Source organism: Rattus rattus, chromosome 9, assembly GCF_011064425.1.
Source record: "Rattus rattus isolate New Zealand chromosome 9, Rrattus_CSIRO_v1, whole genome shotgun sequence".
NCBI classification, from domain to species: domain Eukaryota; kingdom Metazoa; phylum Chordata; class Mammalia; order Rodentia; family Muridae; genus Rattus; species Rattus rattus.
In genome coordinates this window covers 18,885,799-18,894,921 of record NC_046162.1, presented here as the reverse complement: position 1 = coordinate 18,894,921, position 9,123 = coordinate 18,885,799, and positions in this window count along the sequence as shown.

Genomic DNA, 9,123 nt, shown 5'->3' with positions numbered 1-9,123 from the left:
AGTTGGGAACACGAAACCATTTCCAAAGTCAGGTCCCTAGAGTGAGGTCACCCCAAGACACACATAACACTCTTCAGCTAATAATAGTTCATTTCGGGACTCAGGGCTACCTTGGGTAGTCATTCTTTCTCCACCCTCACCCTCTTGGTTCTGACAATGTCTATTTTCCTCACCTCCAGTTTAAAGGAAGCTATGTTTTAGGCTGCATTTAAAAAAAATTAAAATTTATTTTTGATTGGCACATGGTTGTACATATTTATAGGGGGATTTCAGTGCACGAGTGTATGGTATAATGGTCGCAGGAGAGATGAGCACATCTGTCACCTTCAGTGTCATCATTTCAAAATCCTCCCAATTACCTATCGAAGCATGTGTTGTATTGTTATTAACTTTAGCCACTTTTACAGTGCAACAGAACACTAGACGTTATGTCTGTTATCCCTCTATCGTCTTGTATCCATTGGCCAAGCTCTTCTCATCATTTTTCTTGCCTTCCCTCTCTGGCTTCTAGTAACCATGATTCTTCATGTATTTTTAAGAGACTTCATTCATTCATTGAGACAGAGTTTCTCTTATATTTTTGGTCGTGAGCCTAGCCTTTAATGGCTGAGCCATCTCTCCAGTCCAGAGACAGGGTTTCTCTGTGTAGCCCTGGCTGTCCTGGAACTCTATCTGTAGACCAGGCTACCCTCAAACTCAGAGACTCACCTGCCTCGGCCTCCCGAGTGTGGAGATTAAAGGAGTGTATCACAACCACCCAGCTTCTGAGAGACTTTTAAAATTAGAATCCAGTGAGTGAGGTCATGCAGTATTTATCTGACCGCAGCTGATTTTGCTGAAGACTGTTTCCCAGGGGTGGCATGCTGCGGATGTCAGAATTCAACTATACTAGTCTTCGTTTTATTTCATCTATGAGCGTGGGCATCCATTTCTCCTGCAGGAATGTCTGTGCACTGAAGTAGAGTGCCACAGTGGTGGGTAGAGGGCATTGGCTCCTCTGGGGCCAGAGTTACAGGCAGTTCTGAGATGCTTGACTTGGGTGTTGGGGACTCAATCTGGGTCCTCTACAAAAGCAGCAATGCTCTGAACCACTGAGCTCCCTCCCCTGGCTGAAATTCCCTTCGTTTATGTGGATCATCCAGCACTGTACCATGTTTTAATGGACATATACCACATTTAAAAAAATCATTTCATCTACTGATAGACATCTAGGTTTGAAGTCGAATCCTGTCCGTTGGGAACAGCACAGCTGTAAATATGGACGTGCAGGTAGTTTTCAGCATGTAAATAAGTGCCCCGTAGTAAGGATTATGAATCATACAGTAATACCATTTTTACATTTTTTGAGGACCGCCTGTTTCCCACAATAGCTGTACTAATTTCTGTTCTCCCCAGTAGTGTGCAGAGGGCCCCCTCTTCTCTATCTCCCTGCCAACCCTCTTATCTGTTGTGGTTTTGACAACCATTCTTGCTGAAGTGGGCAACACCTCACTGTGGTTTTGAATTGCATTTCTCCCAGCACTTCAGAACGTTTTCTCACAAGGCTTTTGATCTTTTGTGTATCTTTTAAGAAAAGTTCCATAAGGTCTCTCTCTCTCTCTCTTCTTTATTTTTTATTTAGTATATATAAGTACGTTGTAGCTGTCTTCAGACACACCAGAAGGGGGCATCAGTTCTCATTACAGATGGTTGTGAGCTACCATGTGGTTGCTGGGATTTGAACTCAGGACCTCTGGAGGAGCAGTCAGTGCTCTTAACCACTGAGCCTATCTTGCCTGTTGTCAAATCAGGTTCTGTCTTTGTATTTGATCCCCTTATTCTCCTTGTATATTCTGGTTGTCAACCTCATGCCACACACGTATGGTCCATGGCTGTGGGCCACTCCTCACTCTGTTGAGTGTGTCCTTTGCTCTGCAGAGGCTTTGCACACAGTCCTACCTGTTAGTTTGCGTCTGACGCTTAAGCTCTCAGAATCATCTCTGCCCACATCCACGTCTTGAAGCATCGCCTCCATGTTTTATTCTGGTAGTTTAATAGATCCAGGTCTTGGATTGAGCTCATTGATCCTTTATCAGTTCATTTTTGGTACCTGGTAAGAAATAGGAATAGGTACCTGTGCATATCCTGTTTTCCTAGCAGTTTGTTGAAGAGAACTTTTTTTTACCCATATACATGCTTCGGTTAATCTTCATTGTCATAAGAATCAGGTAGAAGACACGCCTTTGGGCCTGTGTGTGAGGGTAGCTCCAGAGAGATTTAACCTAGCGAAGGCTCATCCTAAGGTGGGAGGCACCATCCCATGGTCTGTAATCCCTGACTGAATGAATAAATGAACAGGAGGAAGACAGCCACCTGTCTCTGCTTCTCGATCGGATGTGAGCAAGCGGCCTCATACTCCCGTTGCTACCTGCTCCTGTGGCTGTGCCTTTTTCTCCATGATGAACTATTGTACCCTCTCAAATCCAGCAGAGTAAAATGTCGTACCAACGAGAAAATAACAAATACACCCTGGGAGTCAGATCTTGATGGTATCTCTATCTATCTATCTATCTATCTATCTATCTATCTATCTATCTATCTATCATCTATCTATTATCTATCTATCTATCTATCTATCTATCTATCTATCTATCTATCTATCTATCTATCTATCTCTTCCAAACCCCAGCATAGAACACTAGCTGCCCTGTGTTCCCACCAAGGCATTCCAAGGAGGTCTCTCGAGTGCTTATTCTGGATTCCAACTCCTTCTGCTTTGGTAAATGGCTCTTTCTGGGTACTCAGAGATGGCTCCGGTTAGCCTAAGCAGGGTTTCTTGGTCTTAACACTTGTACGCATGCTGTTACCAGTGTCTTACTCTTGATGGTCTCTCAACAAGGGAGGTATAGGGCCTTGAGCCTAGGATATAAGGTTTAGCTAGCCTCTGGCAGCCTCTGTGCATGCAGTCTGCGCTGGATAAGCAGATAGCCTCTCAAGTGTAGCCAGGGTAGAGAAGTAGGTGGTTTGGTTGTACATCTTCTCTGGCCTATGAGATGCTTGGGTTATCACTGCCCACGGAGAGGAGGGCACGAAAGGAGGTGACTGGCTAGGGTGACACTGTCCCTCTTCTTATTGTTTTATTTCTTGTTATCCTGAGTTTTAGTTCTTCACAGAGGCCTACCTTGCCCTCTCTTCGTAACATGCCCATCTATCATTCTGTCACGTTCCCTCTACTTTGTTATCTTAAGCAATTGTGGATATCTGTCGTCAGTATCTCTAGGTGCTGTTGATTGGCACACAGCTCACCATGTCATTTAACATTTAAGTTCCAGAATAGGACTTAGTCTTCACTATCTTTGGAGTCCTCATTGCTTAGAGTGGTGCCTGGCATGTAATATATGCTCATTAGATGCTCAGTGAACAAGCATAGGAGCTGGGAGGTGGTGGTGCAAGCCTTTATTTTATTTAATTCACTTAACATCCCAATCACAGCATCCTTCCTCCTCTCTTCCCACTCTTCTAAGTCCCTCCCCCCATTTCCCCTCTGCTTCTCCTTTGGGTGCCTTCTCAGCCTGGGGCAAAGTTTGGGTTGAAGGTTTTGTGGGTGGGTTGATGTCCCCCTCCCTCCTCTGAAAGTCCTACCTGTCTACAGGAGGTGGCCATTTCAGTCTCTATATCCCCCTCTGGAAGGAAGCTCAGCTAGGGTCACCCCTGTAGAACCCCGTATCCTCTCCAGTCCCAGGTTTCCAGTTAGTCACCAGAGATTACCCCTCACCCCACCCCTACCTCACATTGATCTCCATTCTCACTCTCAGCTCTCTCTTGCCCCCCCCACACCTGATACCATCCCTGTTCCCCTCCTTGCTTCCTCTCCCACCCAGTTCCTTCTCTCTGTCCACCTCTGATGACCATTTAGTTTCCCCTTCTGTATGAGATTCATGGGACCTCCTCATTACCCAGTTTCTTTGGGTCTGTGGGCTGTAGCATGGTTATCCTGCGCTTTTGGGCTAATGTTTACTTATAACTGAGTTCATACCATATGTGTCTTTCCGGCTCTTGGTTACCTCCCCCAGGATGATCTTCTCAAGTTCCATCCAATTGCCTGCAAAATTCATGATGTCTTTGTTTTTAATAGCTGAATAGTATTCCTTTGTATAGATTACCACATTTTCTTTATCCATTCTTCAGTGGAGGGACATCAGGTTGTTTCCAGTTTCTGGCTATTACATGTAAAGCTGCTATGAACATAGTTGAACATGTGTTCTTGCGGTATAGTGGGGGGATCTTTTGGTATAAGCCCAGGAGTAGCTGGGTCTTGAAGTAGAACTATTCCCAGTTTCCTGGGAAACTGACAAATTGGAACAAACCATACAAAGTGGTTTTGTAAGTTTGCACTCCCACCAGCAATGGAAGAGTGGTCCCCTTGCTCCACGTCCTCACCAGCTGCTATCCCTTGAGTTTTCGATCTTAGCCATTTTGGCTGGTTTGAGGTGGATTCTCAGGGTTGTTTTGATTTGCACTGTCCTGATGATTAAGGACATTGAACATTTCTTTAAGTGCTTGCTGGCCATTTGATGTTCCTCTGTTGAGAATTTTCCGTTTAGCTCAATATCATTTTTAAACTGGGTTATTTGGATCGTTGGTATCTAATTTCTTGAGTTCTTTATAAATTTTGGATATTAGTGAAAGATGAATCCTTCAAAGGTGAAGATCCTTGCCCAATCTGTTGGGTACTGTTGTGTCCTATTGAAGGTGTCCTTTGCTTACGGAAGCTTCTCAGTTTCATGAGGTCCTATTTATCAATTGTTGATCTTAAAGCCTGAGACGTGGGTGTTCTCCTATACCAATGAGTTCAGGGCTGTTCCCCACTTTCTGTTCTATCAGATTTAGTGTATCTGGTTTTATGTTGAGGTCTTTGATCCACTTGAACTTGAGTTTCGTGCAGGGTGATAGATATGTATCTATTTACATTCTTCTATAGGCAGATGCTTTCTTTTTTCCATCTTCTGATACCTTCCTCAATTTCTTTCTTCAGAGACTTGAAGATCTCATCGTACAGGTCTTTCCCTTGTTTGGTTAGAGTTACACCAAGACATTTTATATTATTTATCTTAGTGTTTTACTTCTGTGAACAGATGCCATGGCCAAGGCAACTCTTATAAGGACAACATTTAATTGGGGTTGGCTTACAGGTTCAGAGGTTCAGTCCATTATCATTAAGGCAGGAGCATGGCAGTGTCCAGGCAGGCATGGTGCAGGAGGAGCTGAGAGTTCTACATCTTGTTCCAAAGGCAAACAGAAAAAGACTGGCTTCCAGGCAGCTAGGAAGAGGATCTTAAAGCCCACACCCACAGTGACATACCTACTCCAACAAGGCCACACCTTCTAATAGTGCTACTTCCTGGGCCAAGCATATGCAAATCATGACATTATCTGTGACTGTTGTAAAGGTGTTGTTCCCCTAATATCTTTTTCTATCCGTTTATCATTTGTATAAAGGATTTGTATAAACTGATTTTTTAAAAGTTAATTTTGTATCCAGCCACTTTGCTGAAGGTGTTTGTCAGTTGTAGGAGATCTCTAGTAGAATTTTTTGGGGTCATTTATATATACTATCATAATCATTTGCAATTAGTGATACTTTGATTTCTTTCTTTCCAATTTGATCTCCTTGTCTTATTGCTCTAGCTACTGCACGTACTGAATAGATTGGGAGAGAGTGGGCAGTCTTGTCCTGTCCCTGATTTTAGTGGGATTATTTTAAGTTTCTCTCCATTTAATTTCATATCGGCTATTGGCTTGCTGTATATTGCTTTTATTATGTTTAGGTATGTGCCTTGTATTCTTGATCTCTCCAGGGGTGTTTTTGTCAAAGGCTTTTTCAGCAACGAATGAAATGATCATGCAATTATTTTTCCCAGTTTGTTTGATATGGTAGATTGCATTCATGGATTTTCGTATAATGAACCACCCCTTCATCCCTGGTGGTGGCGCGTACCTTTAATCTCACCACTCAGGAAGCAGGTGGATCTCAAAGTTCAAGGCAGCCTGGTTGTTGGGAAACCCTTCTAATTAAGTCCAAAGTCTACCAAGTCCAGATAGCTCCCCTAAGCTGGGTGCAAAATGGGGGACTCCCTTTCCCATCAGGGTTTCTTCTTTTCCATCTTATCTGGGGGTCCCCAACCCCCACACTTTATATGAGAGATGTCACATAATCCTTGGCAAAATTACAGGTTCAACTTTTGGGTATGCTTCTCCATGCAAATGAGTTATCCTCAGAACCTTAAACCTCCGTCAATAAAACTCCATCCTAAGGAGAACCCCTTCCCACTTTCCAAGGTTTATATATTCCTCGTTCACCGCGAATAAAGTGCACGCGTGTAAGCCCTCTTATTGAATACTATCTGAGAGCCCCTCCCCTTCCCAGCACTCACTGCTGGACCTCGAGCCTGCTGACCCACCTGTGCTAGACTTTGCTTTCTCCTTTCCCACGCCGTGTGCATTGGAGTCTCCAGGGAAGATGTGGGCCTCGGAACTCAGCTCAACTCCAAACTTCCCCATCTGGTGTGCAGCAGTGCCTGGACACCGCAAGGGAAGAAGCAGAAAAAACGGAACCATACCTGGTCTGTAGAGCAAGGTCGAGGACAGCCAAGGATACATAGAGAAACCTTGTCTCGAAAAACCAACCAACCAATTCACCAACCAATCAACCAACCAATTAACCAACCAAACAACCAAACAACCAGCCAACCAACCAACCAAGGAACCCCAGAACAGAACAGAATAGAACAAAAGAACAAGTAGAAAGAGGAATGGATTAGGCTCTGGAAAGCCATTCTTCCATTTATGTGGATTCTCTATTGAAATGTAAGAGGGTTCCTTCACTACAGCCCTTGGCATGTAGTGTGTGCCTATTCAGGCCACATCTCCTATAGATGCTGGAGCCTAAGCCATGTAGGTAGGACTTAGGGAATGTATACGGGAACTCTGGATACATTTTCTTACTTAAGGGTCTAAGAACTTAGTTTCTTCTAACTAATGCCGCACAGATTTACCAAACTCCACGAATGCAGTACTCTGCCCTACACGGTATACAAGTCAGATGCAAAAATAAAGCACACACTACAGAGTAAGGCTGACTTATGCATTCACAAGAGCACAGCGGGCTCCCCTGTGATACATCTATTTATTTAATAACATTAGAAGATGGCAGAATGTTGAAGCAAGAGATACACATTACTTATTCCATAATGAGGAAGTGACATTGTAACACTGTTACTTTTTTAATAGAACATTTTTCTTATTAGAACCTATTGAGTTAGAGAGATAAGCTTTGCCAAATGCCAGTTCTGCCTTAATTGGTCCCACTGGCTTTCATCTCTGATCACCTTTGGCTTCCTATGGCGCTGTTTAAATCCCTAGTCGACAATGTGGGGGAGGGACTCTGAAGCTGACCACGATCCCAGCTTCTCGGCCATCTACGTGTGCCCTGGGAGACGGCTCTGGGAAGGTGGAGTGTTCAGTCTCGGGCTTTGCTCTGCCTGGCTGCCCACTGCGGAACAGGAAGAGGAACTGCCTGCCTGCATGGACCCTTGGAACACCCCCACCCCCCACCCCCTCCGCACTCTCCTTCCGGTTCGGTCCGACACAGCTGTGTGACTTTGACTTGTGCTAGTTACCATTTTCATTTCTCTAGCCCTTGTTTTCTGGCCCACAGGGACCCCAAGGGTCCCTCCCACTCTGCTACCTGCGGATCCTACTCATCTTTGAAGCAGTGGGTGGCTGCCTGTCTGGGGATGCCTTTGTCTCTAGGAAAGGCTGGCTCAATCCCAGTCCCGTTACTCCTGGGCTCCTGAGGACCCACTGGGAGCTTTTCTTCTCTCTTCTGCTGACCCTGAGAAGTCTTTCCCCATCCCCCAGTTCATTTTTGGAACCATCTGACTCCTTGCCATGGAGATGAAAAATGCAAAGCTTTCTTCTAAAACTGGCCGTCAATGGCAACAGCATTAACATCTTACGTCTTATAGGGTTTTATACTCTACACAGAGCTTTTAAGTATAGCATTTCATAAACCATTTGGAGGTCTCCTCTTTGTCTTCTGACCCTGCTCAGGGGGTAATAGAGCAGATGGACGCCTCTACACATGTACATCCCCCACACAGACACTAAGCCATATGTTTAAGATTGCAAATGGACCGACCCCTTCCTGTGTATAGATTTTTCCCGGCCCCAGAATCTGGAATCCATTTCAAGGGAAAAAAGTTTCTAAATTTCATTTTTAGAGAAACCTCACTTTGGGGATGATTTTTCTTGATGGTCTTTGTGTTTGGCATTTTGAAAGGTTAGGTCTTTCCGGGATGAGAACCCGGGATGACTGCACTTGAATTCAGAAGTGAGCATAAGAGGCAAACAGAGGATGTAAGCCTCAGGGTCCTTGCGGCCACAGAGAGAAAGCTCGCAGCCCAGGAACCCCTGAGGGGCGAGGGAGGGGCTCCATGATACAAAAAGGATCAGGGTCTTTACTGGGGATTGGTGGGCTGCACGGACAGGGGGAACACTGGGCACATCCTAGGACACCTCTTCCAGTACTGAGTTCCTGAGCTGGCTATCACAGAGACTTTGAGAGAGTAACGTGTGCCAGCCGCAAAGCGAGCCACTAGGAACCCCAGGCCCTTTTGAGTGACAAAGCCCACGTTCTGATCCAGACATGTTTCTATCTCCCACCTCCTATTCCACAGTCAGACCTTCTTGCTACTGCCCCGACTTCGCACATTCTCCATTTCTTGTGTCTCTACAGGGGTCATCTATGTTGCTGCCACCACAGGCCTCTGGCCGCTCACCAAACATTCCAGGACCTTTAACCATTCTACTGGGTCATTTCCTGGGCTGATCAACTCCTCACCTGATAAATCCAGGATTGGAAATCCCTTCGCCTGGGCGGCTGGGTGGCTGATCTGCTACTGTTGTTAAGAAACACATATTTACGTATCTCAAGCAATTATTGCCTTTTGGCCTTTGGGCTGAGATCGGTGTGGTACAACCAAACAGCTATGCATGTGATGACTGCTCCTGCCCCAGACTGTAGGATCCCTAAAGGCACAGTGTATTTCTTTCCTACAAGTAGTGTAATAGAGTGGTTAAATG